General features: G+C 34.7%; 1 protein-coding gene across 3 annotated transcripts in view; it reads left to right on the top strand.

Moving 5' to 3' along the window:
• The first annotated feature begins 10544 nt into the window (after window positions 1–10544).
• The window catches only part of LOC149580627 (uncharacterized), a 45666-nt gene continuing 41566 nt past the window's right edge, over window positions 10545–14644 (top strand). For 2 of the 3 annotated variants that reach the window (XM_089792511.1, XM_089792526.1), the window contains exons 1-2: window positions 10545–10683; window positions 12886–12927. The gene's annotated coding sequence lies outside the window, so the exon portion shown is untranslated. The remainder of the gene's footprint in view (window positions 10684–12885; window positions 12928–14644) is intronic. The other variant, XM_089792518.1, reaches the window with a different exon arrangement.

The following is a 14644-nucleotide window of genomic DNA, read 5'->3' as shown; positions in this document are numbered from 1 at the left end:
TTACTTGACTAATTATAGATAACATCCTAGATGTTAACCCTAAGAGGGAGAGAGTTAATTTTGTATTTTGTCAAGTGTGTGAAAGCTTGAAGGCCAACTGGACAATGTTTTGTTAATTGCAATGGTATAAAAAGAAAGTTTATAATGCAAAGTTATGTGTGCTTCCATGGAAGACTATGAGAACTTTACGTGATGTGAATTTCGGTGTATGATTAGAGGATTGCAAGTTTTGTGATGAGCAACAAAGACAGAGATTAGATATTGAAGATATTAACATTATAAAGAGGTTTTGTAATTGTCTCTGGTATTGAAGAGCTTTATTGTATATTGCATGTTAGGGAAGTGGGCTCTTCTTGCATGCATTATGTATATGTATATAACAACTCTTAATAGGGTCGAGGCTTCTAACAAGGACTGAGACACTATATGCATGTACTCCTAACAAAGTTAATATCTTTAACCAGATACTTTTGATTAGTGGATCATTCTGTGGGTACCATTCCTACTGGGATTTTCCCTTGGCCAGGGTTTCCCTAGTTAACAAAATATGGTGTTATGTGTTCTCTTATTGCATGGTTATGTTTATTATTTAGTATAATTAGTAGGCAATTAATAATATCTAGTTTTGGGCTAAAGTTTGTAGAATATTGATTCACCCACCGCCCCCCCTCTCTTAGTATTCCCTATTTCTAATAACTTTATCTCAATGTATTTGCAAAAATTCTTACAAAAGATATCAACAAGAATCATAAGAGACATAAGGATGTTACAATGGAAATTACAACCCAAGATGAGTCATTTCAAGCAACAAAAATGATCACCGAACCTGAAATAACCAAGATATCCAACAAATTGTAAAAATAAAAATAAATGAATAAAAAGTATGTAGAGAAAAATATTAAAAACAACTAGCATTATTGGAAAGATCACATAACAAGCTTTCCAATGATATAAAGTTTTCACAAAATGGAGATTAGATGCTCAAGATATTTCTCCTGGAGTGCAAAATAGAGCCCGAAACTATAATAGTTAAAAAATCCACCAAAAAACATCAAAACTAAAAAAACCTACATCATTGTGATGAGCTCAAAATCAATTTTCCACACATATCTTTTTTGCGAAAAAAGAGAATCTATATACCTAAGATACGAGCAAAAAAACACCAAGTAGGTCTAAACCGAGTTAGAAAGGTTAATAGGCATGCTGATGCAATGTTGATGTCAGTAGATGACGAGCCCAAATTTGATGGTCAAATGGTTGTCAAGGCAAAAAAAAAATCCAAAAAAAATCCTCATACCTAGAAAGCATCATCAAGAAAGCCAAGTCAATGTCAAAACAAATTCTAGTGGCCAAAATGTGCATGTGGCAAAATTCGCTAGCATAAAGCTAGAAACCACAATCAGATCTCTAAAACCATTGCCCAATGTCACAAAACCGTTAAGAAGACAAAAAAATCTTGGTGTTGACAAACCATTGTAGGCCCTAGACCACTGCAAATAAAGGTTTGGAAACTGCTTTTCAAAAATGCTCCACATATGCCAACAAGGGTGGCTTGATATTTGACATGTGGTGTTTAGGCAATAAATAATGTGCCTAAAAAATGAATTGGCCAAAGCAAGGCAAAAGTTAGCTTTAAAATACTGAGAATTGCTTGCAACTTGAGTGGCTAGAAATTTTCCACATGGCGTGTGGGGCCAAAAGAAGGCCTACGTGCCTTTTGCCCAACAAAATGCACCTTTGTTATTTTTTAAAATTCTATTGTGCACAGGGGCGGACCCAAAAAAGGACAGGCATAAGGCTATCAAAAAACGTGGGGCCCAAAGTCAAGGGTGTGTTGTTGCATGTAACAACACTTGTGCGGGGCCCAAAAAGTGACATCTAGCATTGAATTAGAGGTGCGCGGGCCTGCAATGCTAACATTGTACCCTGCATAGAAATTAGAGCCCACGAGGGATGTGGAGCCGATGGAGATGTTTCTCTACTCGAGGAGGTCTGTTGCCAAGGGTCATGTGGACTGACAAGGGGTTGAGCACAAGGATAAGGAGTCTGCCTTTGATAAAGACAACCCTTATTTAGATGCTTTTTCAAAAGTGCCCTCTTCCTCCAAAAGGAAAAAACACATGCACCTACATAAAAGTATTAATTTTTTTTTTTTTTTTTTGTCAAAAAATAATTTAATATTGTCATCTTAGAGTGCATGCCCAAGATCCTATAACCTTTTGCAATTTCTTTTTGGCCTCAAACTACAACTTTGTCCAAAATAGACAAATTTTATATGGAAATGGGGGTTTTGGGGTCCTCTGAGCTCAATGATGATGTTTGTTAGGGCTCAAAGTCACCATAAACAAAAGTCCCCCCAAATCCAATAAAAAACCCTCATGAAGAGAACAGGGGCATGAAATGTTGGAACTCCTATACCATGTTGAAGTTGAGGAAAACTCAAGCCACTTCCCCCAAGAATCACTTGCATGCAAACACCTATCATTGAAAGACATAAGAAAATCTATGGAGGGTTGAATTCACATATCCACATAAGAGGAAATATTATTGATGTGCAAAAGATAAAATGCAATTGTATTGAATGAATGAGTTACAAAGAGATATCAATCCTTGCAAAAGGAGATCAAAACCTAAAAGGGAACTAACCTATGTTGTATTATAATAATTAATAAAAGAATTAATTATTATATGCCTAAAGTTAAGCTTAAGTAAACTAGAGATAATAAGTGACTTAATAATTAAATCAAAATAATTTAATTAATTAGAAAACACCTTATTACTCTAATAGTGGGGTGAATCAGTATATTACTGAGAACTTCAAATCTTATTTTAATCTTACCTCAGACTAGTCTACAGAGATAGATGACTACAACTTAACTAGTTAGGATCAAGAAAAAAAATTAAACACAAGTAGCATCACATAACACGTAGATTTGTCTCATGTAAATCTAACTAGGGTGAAAACCATGATGTGTGAAATAATCCTTACAAAGCTTGTACTCTCTTGAAGTGCACTTGGTTAAGAGCCTATTTTTGCTAAAAGATTACAAAGACACTATCAAGTGTCACTTAGCTAGGGAGTTTAGTATAGATTTGTGAGAGTCTTTCTCAATCAAGAGAAGCCTAGTTAAATGAGTTGGAACACAAAATAATGTGTGACCTTATTAGGGGATTTGATACAAAGAACTTGTTAAAGTCCACCCTCGACAATATTTGTTGTTGTAGTGATTAGAGAATAATAGAGAGATCAACCTAACTAACATAGCTACTTCACTTAGCTTGATGTATATCACTTTGATGGTCTTGGACCTAACTACAAATTTCTCTATCGTCCCTCAACTTTGCAACTCATACACAATTATTGACGTAATCATATTTTCTAGCTTTAACACATTTTGTCACTATGTTATTCAACACACTGGCTCTTGTCAACACACTTCACCTTCACATGGTGTTCTTGTTAGATGTACTTTATACAAATGGAAGTCATGAAAGTTCTATGATTTTGATAGCTTGTTCTCTTAGAAAGAATTCAAATCCAAATTCTCTCGTCTCCCCTTGATGTAATAGTACATGCTCCATTAATTGAAATGTCAACTGTGATCCACCTACTTTTGACATGTCAAACATGTGTATCTTGCCTCTATACTCCATCCAGTTGATTTTGTTGCAACCTATCTATGTGACCGCTAGTTACTCCATCCTACATGCTTCTTTGACTTCTTGTTATGTGTTCTTATGTACTTAGCCCAATATTTCTAAGTGTGAATTTTCTCATGACTTCATTCACATGCCCTAACCTTACTATGTCTCTAGTCACACCTATAGATGAGAGATACACTTGTGTGATCACACTACTTCACTAGTCACAATTTTGGACTAGTCGATACTTTATTTGAGTCTTTAACATCAATGGTGATCAAATCATAATTGGTCGCATCAATAAGCTCCACCAGTCTCATTCCTTATCTTTTTGACACTTGTGCCAACACTATCACCATTAGTAGAAAAATCCTTCCCCACTTTCTCTTGGCCACTTAATTTTAAATCAAAACCCAATCTTAGGGTCTATATCTAGGATTTATCCTTTGTCACACATGCTTGCTTCTTTTTTCCATTTTGTCATTCCTTAGGAATTCAACAAGATTTATCTACCTTAGTGACCTTTAAAACTCTTTATATATGTTTCATCGACACATCTTATATCCCTTTCCAAGTATTTGATTTTCCTTAATCACCCAATCTATTGCCTTGCTTGCAGCCACATCATTATCGTACTCAACCTTCTCTGAGATGCGATGCTCTTTCTTTTCCATTGAGTAGAAATTGATGGATGTTTCTTTCCACCAAGTTCCTTTTCTAAACCCTCTTTTCTTTGGATGATTTTCTACCACATGCCTCATTTGGAATCATCTCCTACATATGAATGAGATGCCTTCATAATCCACTTGTTGAATCCACTCATCACTGCCAAAGTTTTACTGATACATTTGTTGGAAGAGCCTTCATAACATCTACTTCAACCAAAATGCATGCATATGTTGAATGAATTTTATTTTGAGATTCCATATGCACACTCATAAATTTTACCATGAATTGCAAATAACTTAAAGACATTGATCAAACTAGAACTATAATGGAATATTTGGAAGCCTCGCCCATAGGAATTTGATAGTTGGTTTAAAGGCTAGATACCATAGTTTTAATAATATAATGTATTTACTATCCCACATCCACAAAGATTCATAGAAAATCATATTTTTGTCCAATGTATAATCAAATGACAAAACAAAGAAGCCATAAGATAGAGCATCAACCAGTACAAGGTTGTGAATAGTTATGTAGTGCAAGCACATGAGTGCATCTCCTATCCACAGGTGACCGAAGATAAGGTAAGGATATGACAGGTGAAGGAAGTCATAAGGACATTCACACTTAGAAAAATTTGGGCTAAGTACATTAGCACACGTTGCAAGGAGTCAAGGAAGCATGAAGGATGAAGTGACTAGTCATCTTATAGACAGGTTTGAACCAAGTCATCTGGATGGAACACAGAGGCAAGATACACGTGATTGACATGTCACAAAGCAGGTAGATCGTGCCTAACATTTCAATTAATGGAGTTGGTATTGTCACATCAAGGGGAGACAAAAGAATTTTAATTTTAATTTTTTCCAAACAAACAAGCTATCAAAGTCATAAAACATCTATTACTTATGTTCATGCAAAGGCACTTCTGACAAGGACAACACATGACAATAACAAGAATACAATCTAAACATAGGCTAGTGAATTCAAATTTTGAATTCTCGAAGTAGGATTTGTAGCTGAGTGATCGAGGACAATATAAAAGATTGTTATTTCAAGAAAGAAGATTAGCTTGCAATTTGAAAATAAAAACGTGAGCTGATCACAATCATGAGGAAAAAGGAGATAAAGGAAGTGATAAGGGAAGGGTGTGAAGGTGAAGTGTGTTGATAAGAACCAATGTGTCAAACAACATAGTAAAGAAGTATGTTGTAGCTTGCAGAGTTGAGCACATTAGCGATCATGTCTAAGTTACAAAGCCGAGGGAGAGCAGAGAAATTCACAAATAGGTCCAAGAGCATCAAAGTGATCCACATCAAGCTAACTAAAGTAGCTATTATATTCAGGTCATTCCTTATGTTGTTTTCTAATCACTACAACAAAAAAATCCCGTTGAGGGTGGACTCCCGTTGAGGGTGGACTTCAACAAGTTCTTTGTATCAAATCCCCTAACAGGGCGACACATTATTTTGTGTTCCATTACCTCCCAAGATTAGAACCTAAATATTTAATATCCAATTATTTAGATCTCCAAGGAATGGCCCAAATTCCTTAAATATTCCAATTAATCTCATAATCTTTAATTGTTTTTCATTTTCTTCAACCTTTTCTTATACTTTTGAATCCAAGGAAACTAGGAGCCTCTCTAATAACAATTCAAAGTTCCTTATGTTCTTTGTATACTTGTTACTCACCTTCTTTGTCACATCCTTATATGATCCTTTGGTAGAACCCACATTCCCTACTCTAGTTGATTGGCCTATATGCCCACCACTACATTTGCCCCTCGAACTAGGCTCACCTAGGGCAAACATCATGTCACTAGGGCACATATAAGGGATAAACTGTGCTAGAAATACCATGGAGCACAAACCCTTCTCAAAACCACTAAATTTTGCTTCCTTTATTATCTTTATTAAATAACCTTCACCGCTTCCTTCACTATATTTTCCTTCTACACCCCTTGCAAACCACAACTACGAGGAAATTTGGACCTGTGATTGTCAACATGAGAGAGACCATCACTATTTTCTAACTCCATTGAAGGATTTAGCTTCTTCTTTTTCCCAGTGGGAAGAATCCCTCGTAATGCTATTCTAAACACCTTCATTCGAAAGATGACTGTTGCTAAAGAACTAACCATCTACCATCTCCCAAGAAAAATACAACCCCTCATTAAAAAAACATTGGCACCTCCATCAAAATCATTGATTTTCTACCCATCTCTGAAATGGAGGCAATGTTGATCATCATCAACTACAAGGGAGGGTGAACAAGGGAAACCCCCGGTTACCGAGGAAGCCCACAATGACATCATGAATTGTAATTAGAATCATTATCTTTATTTTGATTTCTTACACTAATTAATCCCTTTATTACAAGTCTACATTTATTCTTTTCATTTCTATTTATTCATTTTCTTTTGTAACTATTTGTTCATTTAAAAAGTTTTTTTACTTCCTTTCTCTTGTTTTCTTATTATTTTATATTTATTTATATGTTTATAATTAAATTTGTAGATTTATTATTTATGCATCTTTTATCATTTGTCATTCTTTTCTAATCTCCTTCTTTGAACTTAGTGCTAATTCTTTCCCTCTCCATCCCTCTCCCTTTTATCTTATCTTGGTTTGCAATCTATCTATCTTCTTATCTTCTTTCTACAACTCTTTCACTGATGTAGGGGCATCCTGAGTCATGATATTTTATTTTCTTTTGGTGGTTAATTTTTTGTTTTGCGTCGGTTTAGGTTCTAAGGGACCCTAGGGGTTTTTTCAAATGATTTTAAATAGACGTTGAAGTCTAGGAATTCAATTCTTTGAGTTCTCGACAAAATCTCATTAAAAAATTTCTAGTGATGTTCTGGCGTGTATAAGGTTGGAGTTTTTTTTCCTCATTATTCAATAAGGCCCTCTTGGCAATTTTAAACCACATGGGCCTTAGGTTGTACATATTTTGAATAAATGCAAAAATTACAAAAAAGTTGTGAAGTTGTAATGCAGGCAAAAATGCAAACTAGTCATGGCAGATGCAACTTTGGGCATAATTTATGGAAATCAATTGAAGAAGTTGGAAAGTGGTGGAAATAAATGTAAAAGTCATGATTCTCATGAGAAGGGAAGGTTCTATGAAGTTTGGAGTGAAAGATACTTGTTTTTAAAACTTATACAAATTATTTTCCATGTTTTTCTTACATTTTCATTTTGAAACTTTAATTGTATGACCTATATAGATTGGGAAAATCCCTACACATATGTGGAATATATAGTGATTTATTATAGCTTTCATTTCCATATGGTTATACTTAATTTTATGGTGTTTTGAATAAGATTCAACGATTTTTATTTGTGAACTACTCCAAACCCTACCTAGGGTAGTAATCATCTTAAATTAAAAATATAGGCCTTCCACCATTCAAAAACTATAAAAATTGGCAAAAAAGTCTATTTTGTGTCTTCCGTCATTCCTAGAAGGGAAGACTTGATTCTTGTTTGGTCACATATAAGTTATGTATGTAATTTTTACTCACGTTGCAAGATTACAAGCTCGAATAGGAACCAAGTCAAGGATGGTTTTATGTTTTGATGTTGTGCTTTGGTTTTATCAGTGGGTGTATATGTTATATAGACTAAAAATACATGATGGAAGGATTTAGATAGGTTCATATTTGTATGGGGATTACTTGAAGAGGAATTTTGTTGTTGTCATGCCTATGTAAAGACAAAGTTAAGTCCTTAGCATTGAGGACTTTATATGTTGGTGTGTGTTTGGATTATTTACTAGAAATAAATGTCTTAGAATGGTGTTAAATGCAAAGAATAATGTTGGGTTAATCAAGGATTGAATGGGATTGAACAATGGTGACAAGAGTAGGCTCCTAATAGGCCCTAGTGACAAGGTGTTTAAGAAAGAAAACCTAGGATTAATTAGTTGTTTTGAAGAGTCCATTGTGAATCATTGATTGTTTGTTTTGGTTTCAAGTCCTTCCTCTGCATCACTTATCTCGATGGAACATAGAATATGTTCCAAAATGTTGATACAAATAATTTATTGAGATTAGATTAAATTTATAGCCACACCACAATAATGATAACGAATTCTAGAAGTTGAGTGTCTTCGATTTTTTTTTGTTTTGTTTTTGTTTTGTTTTTTATCGGTAAATATCATAAATAAATTATTAGTTATAAAAGTATAAAGAGATTACAGTACAAAAAGGTCCCTATCTAGACTAGAGAACAAAACTAGATGATATACAATGAAAACCAACAAGACTCCTAAAGCAAGCCCAAAAATATCCTCTACAAAACAATAAATGACTCCCTTCCTCCAAAGCACTTATCATGCAAATGTAAAAAATCATTAAAATGATAAAACAACACAAATAGGAAGGAGGGATAGAGAAATCAACCCAAAAATAATATTGTCACTACTACACAAACAAAAAGAGGAGGTTGTGTGTGGTTGGGAGGGGAATGAAGCCTCAAGTTGGGGTGATTGCCACCACCCATCAAAGTGGTCAAAGGCAACAACAAATGTGCATTCTTATTATCCACTAGGTGTCCTCTATGCCACAAACTCCAAAAGCCTTCCAATGAAAAATTCTTTTAGGAAGAAATACTATTTAATCCCATGAAAACTAACTTGGGATGCAATTATGCACTTTTACTTCATCTCATCTCAATTCCAAAGAAGAAAAGGGTTAACTGAGGGGAAGAAATTCCCCCACGTACATCTGGAAACTCCCCCAGTGCAAATCCCTTACCTAAATAGGTAGCGAGAAAAAAGGATTCCATGCCACCCAACTATTCTTCCAATACACATTTGAGCATTTTTTGGGTATTCTCCTCCTTTGTGCTCATTTTTAGATGCCAAACCATAAACATAGAATAAATATCAACATTTGTGATGTGTAAATATTCCTTCCCCATATGCCACCATCATCTTCTCAACTCTGAGGGGAAATTCCCTTACATTCTCATCTTCGAAGAAATAAGAGAGTTAAAAGGAAACCTTTTTCAAATCTTTAAAAACCCACCATAAATAGTGTTGAAGGAGATACACACATAAGTGCAATACTCCTGCACACATCACCCAAGGACTTCATAAATGTTATAAACCACCAATAACTCAACATCCCTTTCAATTTGTACTACCATAGATAATTAATTGCACAATTACCAAAGTCCAACTAAGTGTTAGGGGGTTTGTCCATCTCGTCACTACCAACCATATAGATAACCTACTTGGATAATTTATCAGCCTCTTGATTGCCGTCTCATGTCATATGGGAGACTTTGAAAAAATTAATTGTTGACAAAATTGAATTGATCATCTTGATCATTTTGTCAAGTTTATGAAACTGAGCTTTAGCATAAATAATGACATCAATGATAATCTGGAAATTACCTTTGAGACATAGCTCATAAACATAAAGTTTTCTAGCCAATCTCACTCTAAGGTGAGCGACATTAGCATCCATTATGTTATTTGTATTGGATATAACTTCTTCCACTCCAAGCAATAATATGACCATTCCAATCTTTAACAATACAACCCATATAAGAGGGTCCACAATTTCCTCGAAACACCCTATTAACTTAATCATAATCCATCCTTCTTCTAAAAGAATCTAAAATATCAATTGAAGGTGAGCAACATTAGCATCCATTAAGGTGAGCAACATTAGCATCCATTATGTTATTTGTATTATATATAATGTCTTTAGACTCCAAGCAATAATCTCACCATTCCAATCTTTAACAATACAACCCATACTTGAGGGTCCACAATTTCCTTGAAACACCCTATTAACTTAATCATAATCCATCCTTCTCAAAGAATCTAAAATTTATCAATTGTTTGATGCTACTCCTTAATAGTTGTCAATTAATTTTTTTATATCTTTCGATTAAAAAAAGATAGTAATATCCATATAACTTAATCATTATCATTAAAAACAAAAGAGACAAATTGATTTCGCCCACCTTGAACAGCCTTCACTTTCATTTACTTTGGTCGCTTTCGATCCGAGCCCTCCTTCCGCGAGAGTCGAACATATTCATTTTACTTACGTATATATATATATATATATATATATATATTATATATTTTTCAATTAGAAAAAAGCATCTGAAATCCCTAAAATTCTTTTTCTCCTGTGTGATTTGTTTACCCTATTATGTATTTCAATAACTTTCAAGTCCGCACAGGTATTTAAAAAACCATGGATTCCGTTAAAAAAGCCCTTGAAATCAGTCAATAATTTTAATATAATGATCCAATTTAGCCTTGTAGCTGATAATTTGACAGTATTGGTACCCAGATGATGACATCCATATCAATTTTTGGGGTACTTATAGCCAGGATTTGTTTCAGGTAAAAGATGAAGATCAAAGAAAGCTTTCTTTTATATTTGGTGCTCAACATGTCATCTATATCTGAAGCAGTATTGTTTTTTATACTTTTGTCTTGTTAATCTGATATAAAGGATAGCAAATTCTAATACTGTTTTTGACTGGGTCGGGAGAATTATTATTATCATGATGGCAATTTTTGTTGAATTGCACCGGTGATTAGTCCTGGTGTTCGACATTAGGATCTCTGAGCTTGTATTCTATCTTGTCTTTATGCAATTCAATGGCCTCATGGAGTTCGAACTCTTGACAGTGTTTCTGAAATTGATGTTAATTAAAACCTAGGGTTGATACGTTCTGTTAATGTATGCCTGTACATTTTGGTTTAGGGCAATGGATCTGTCGAGAGTTTATATTTTTTTCATCGTGTCACGTGAATTTGACTTCACCTTTAGTTTTATCCCCAAATATACTGTAATTTTGGCAGTGTATTTTCTTGCTACTATTATTTTTGGTACGTAATTGGGGAGTTCTTTCATCAGCCATGTTTTGACTCAGCTAAGGATGAATAACGACCTTTCTTTGTCTGATCTATGAAAATTTACATAGACTTGTTCCAAAACTTTCTTAGGTATGCTTAGTCAATATCTTGGCATTTGCATTGTTAACTTCAAACCAAACCTGGTGGGCAAATTTTTTGTTGGGAAACGATTTTTTTTTCAGAAGCTGTTTCAATGCACTTAGTCAGTAATCTCAAGTTTTGAGAGATTATACTTTAATAATTAGTGAATGGTACATGTTTTCTGATGTCAACTATGCACAAGGAAATACATTATCAGTCTTAGAATACCTTTCAGCTTGGAAGCTACCATCTGAGCTGTTTTCAGTCTGTCAATAATGTCGCACATAGCCTTGTACAGCCATGCTTTGCTTGAAAAACTTCATTTCAAGGCAGAAAGCATGGCATTTGATGCTTCGACATTGGTGGTATCATGTGAATTGCCCTGTTTTATCACAATACTATTGCCCACCGAACTGTTCGAAGTGGCTATGTTGCTTGTGCTTATATTGTATTGCTTGTCCTTCCAGAAACCAGAATACCCTTTTAATGTTCATTTTATGTTACAAAATCTCTTCTTTTTATTATTTAATTATCTATTGTGATAGTCCAGTGATCCAACAACCTGGAAATGGGCTTACTAGTCCCTTTTTGGCTCCCAAACAAGCACAGGACAAGCCACTAATCCCTTGGGGCAGTATGGGTTTTTTCTATGCTCCAGTATTCCATGGATGAAGCAGGCTCAAATACGTTGTACTGCTCACCATTGCAACAGTGTACTGTTGCTGCACAAGCACGGGAGCATTTTAAGGCACAAGATTATTTAAACATTTTTTACGTGTCGTAGTGATCACCAGTGCAACAGCATACTGTTGATGCAAGAGCCTATGGGCATTTTAAAGCTCAATTTTATGTTAACTTATATTCTCAGTGACAGCTGGAATTTGTTTATAAAGTTTCAGCCATGATTTTTTTTTCTCATGTGAGATTCGATAGCATTATAATCTATTTAATGGTACAATGAACTCTCATAGGATTTTACTACCTTTATGTTAAGCTTACAGTAACTATGGGCTGTGAAATGCAATACCTGGCTGTGATAATTTTCCCTCATGCCATTTAGTATGCAAGGAAGTAACCTCTTGAAGCTTTTGGTTGTTAAAGTGTTCTAGAACCTGAATAATACGTGTCAAATTATAATTGAATAATATTTGTTCTTGTACTTAAGAAATCTAATATTACCCACCCAGTTGCATAAATCTATCTGTCATAAAGAAATGCTACATAATCTGAGTGATAATGTTTGGATATATCTTGGCTGGAATTCCTCAGTATTGAGAAACTGTGGCATGGTTGGTACCCTTTGGACAGATGGCTTTAGTTAATGGTTAACCTTATATATGGCTGCTTACTATTAAATCAAGGTGTGCTAAGTTGAATTTATTTCTTCTTCCATTTATTGATTGACAATTTTTAGTGTAATAGAGAATTGAGTCAAATTCACCAACTTGTAATTTCCCATGTTTTGATGGAAGTTTGCATGCTTATTTTAATTGTCATTACAATAAACATGGTTAAATGCATATACAAAAATTTATGTGTCGTGCCTGAAATTCAACTGACGCTTCTATATTTAACTAATTTGAAAAATCTGTTTTTTTGCAGCTAGATGGAGGTTCTGATGATATGGTATTGTGTTTAAGCACGGTAAGAATCAAATGGTACATAAGTTTGGACTTTTGGCATTGCAGACTATGTGGGAATTAGGATTAGCACAGAAATAAGCATAATTATTATCCATTTAAATTAGATGAAGACCATTTGGGAATTGGGATAAGCTTATAAATAAGCACAGGTTTTTTGTTATGCTATGATGATATGGTCTTCCATGAACAGATGGTACATGGGTTTGGACAATTGGCTTTCTAAAACTATCCCAGAATTGTGTTCAACACAGAAATAAGCATAAATGCATGCATTCTAGTAGGATGTAGACTATGCGGAAATTAAGATTAACACAAAAATAAGCATAGGTTCGGATTATGCTATGATGATATGGTCTTGTGTTCATGGAAAGAATCAGATGTTACATGGGTTTTGACTTTTGGCATTGCAAAACTATCCCAGAGTTATGTTAACTCAGAAACAAGCATAAATGTGATGCATTTTAATAGGATGCAGACTATGTGGCAATTGTGACAGAAATAATCATAGGTTTCGATTATGCTATGATGATGTGGTTATGTGTTTAACCTTGCTAAGAATCATATAGCATATAGGTGTGGAAATTTTGCATTGCAGACTGTTTGAAGCGGGATTAACATAGAAATAAGCATAAATGCTATGTATTTTATGCATTCTTTGTTGGGTAATGCAGTGATTTGAAATTCATGAGAGGGATCTTTGTAATCCATTATTTTTGTAATCCATTATTTCCAGAATTTGTAGCAATAATGGTACCTGACTATGGAAAGCATCAAAATACAGCAATTTTGAGATGAACCAACCTGTCAAATGAAACCTTTTAGCATTGTACTCTCTCTCTCTCTCTCTCTCAAACAAGTTGGGGTTCTGCAGGGGCCTCTTATGTTGGAGCTAAACTAAATGCAAATAGTTACAGAGGTAACAGAAAAAACAATGCCATTCATGGTCTCTATATGGAAAAGTATATTAGAACTAGTATTCAATTTACCATAACTTATCTAGTTACATAATCTGCTTGGAGATATATATGGGCTCGCTGAAACAGAATGAAAACCCAAGAACCACACGTCGATTTTTCAGACCATAGACAAAAGCTGATCCTGAAAATGGCATTGGGAAATTAGTCATTAACAGACAGCATCAGCAGCATGGAGAGCCACAGTAATCACCACCTGTTGCAAGCTGAACATGCTTCTCCCAAAGCTCCTTCAGTGCAAGTTTTACAACAATTCTTTGAACGAGAATGACAACTCCATCATGGCTGACAAACATGGATGTAAGCTTGCTTGAGCGAGGGATTTGAAATTGCGCACATCAAACCAAAACAAGTGTTATCCCTGTCACTCAAGACAAATTGGCAGAGGCTTTAAATACCATATTGTCAAGTAAGGTCAAATCATTAAGGCAATACATGCCACATTCAAAAGAGAAGAACCGAATTACCCAATATTGACATGATTGGCTAATTTACTATCTTCCCAAATTGTTAAAACAATGTTCCTAGGTGATTGAATCATAGAGTGATAAAAACCCAAGGCCAGGGTCTGAGCTACCCAAGGAATTTTGTTTAGGCATCAATTAGGGCAGCTACCTGCATCCATCTCTAACTGTAGAATTCATGATAACCTGTGAGTCTTCCTCCCAAAGTTGGGTGTTTAAAATCACATTTGGAAGCAAATCTTGATACCCTCATCAATGCCACTGCTTAGTCTTGTTTTAT

The sequence above is a fragment of the Cupressus sempervirens genome, chromosome 1 (genome assembly GCF_028749045.1).
Source record: "Cupressus sempervirens isolate cs-2001-9-10 chromosome 1, ASM2874904v1, whole genome shotgun sequence".
Lineage (NCBI taxonomy): Eukaryota > Viridiplantae > Streptophyta > Pinopsida > Cupressales > Cupressaceae > Cupressus > Cupressus sempervirens.
Note: the sequence above shows the minus strand (reverse complement) of the source record. Positions and strands in the feature narration are given on the sequence as shown.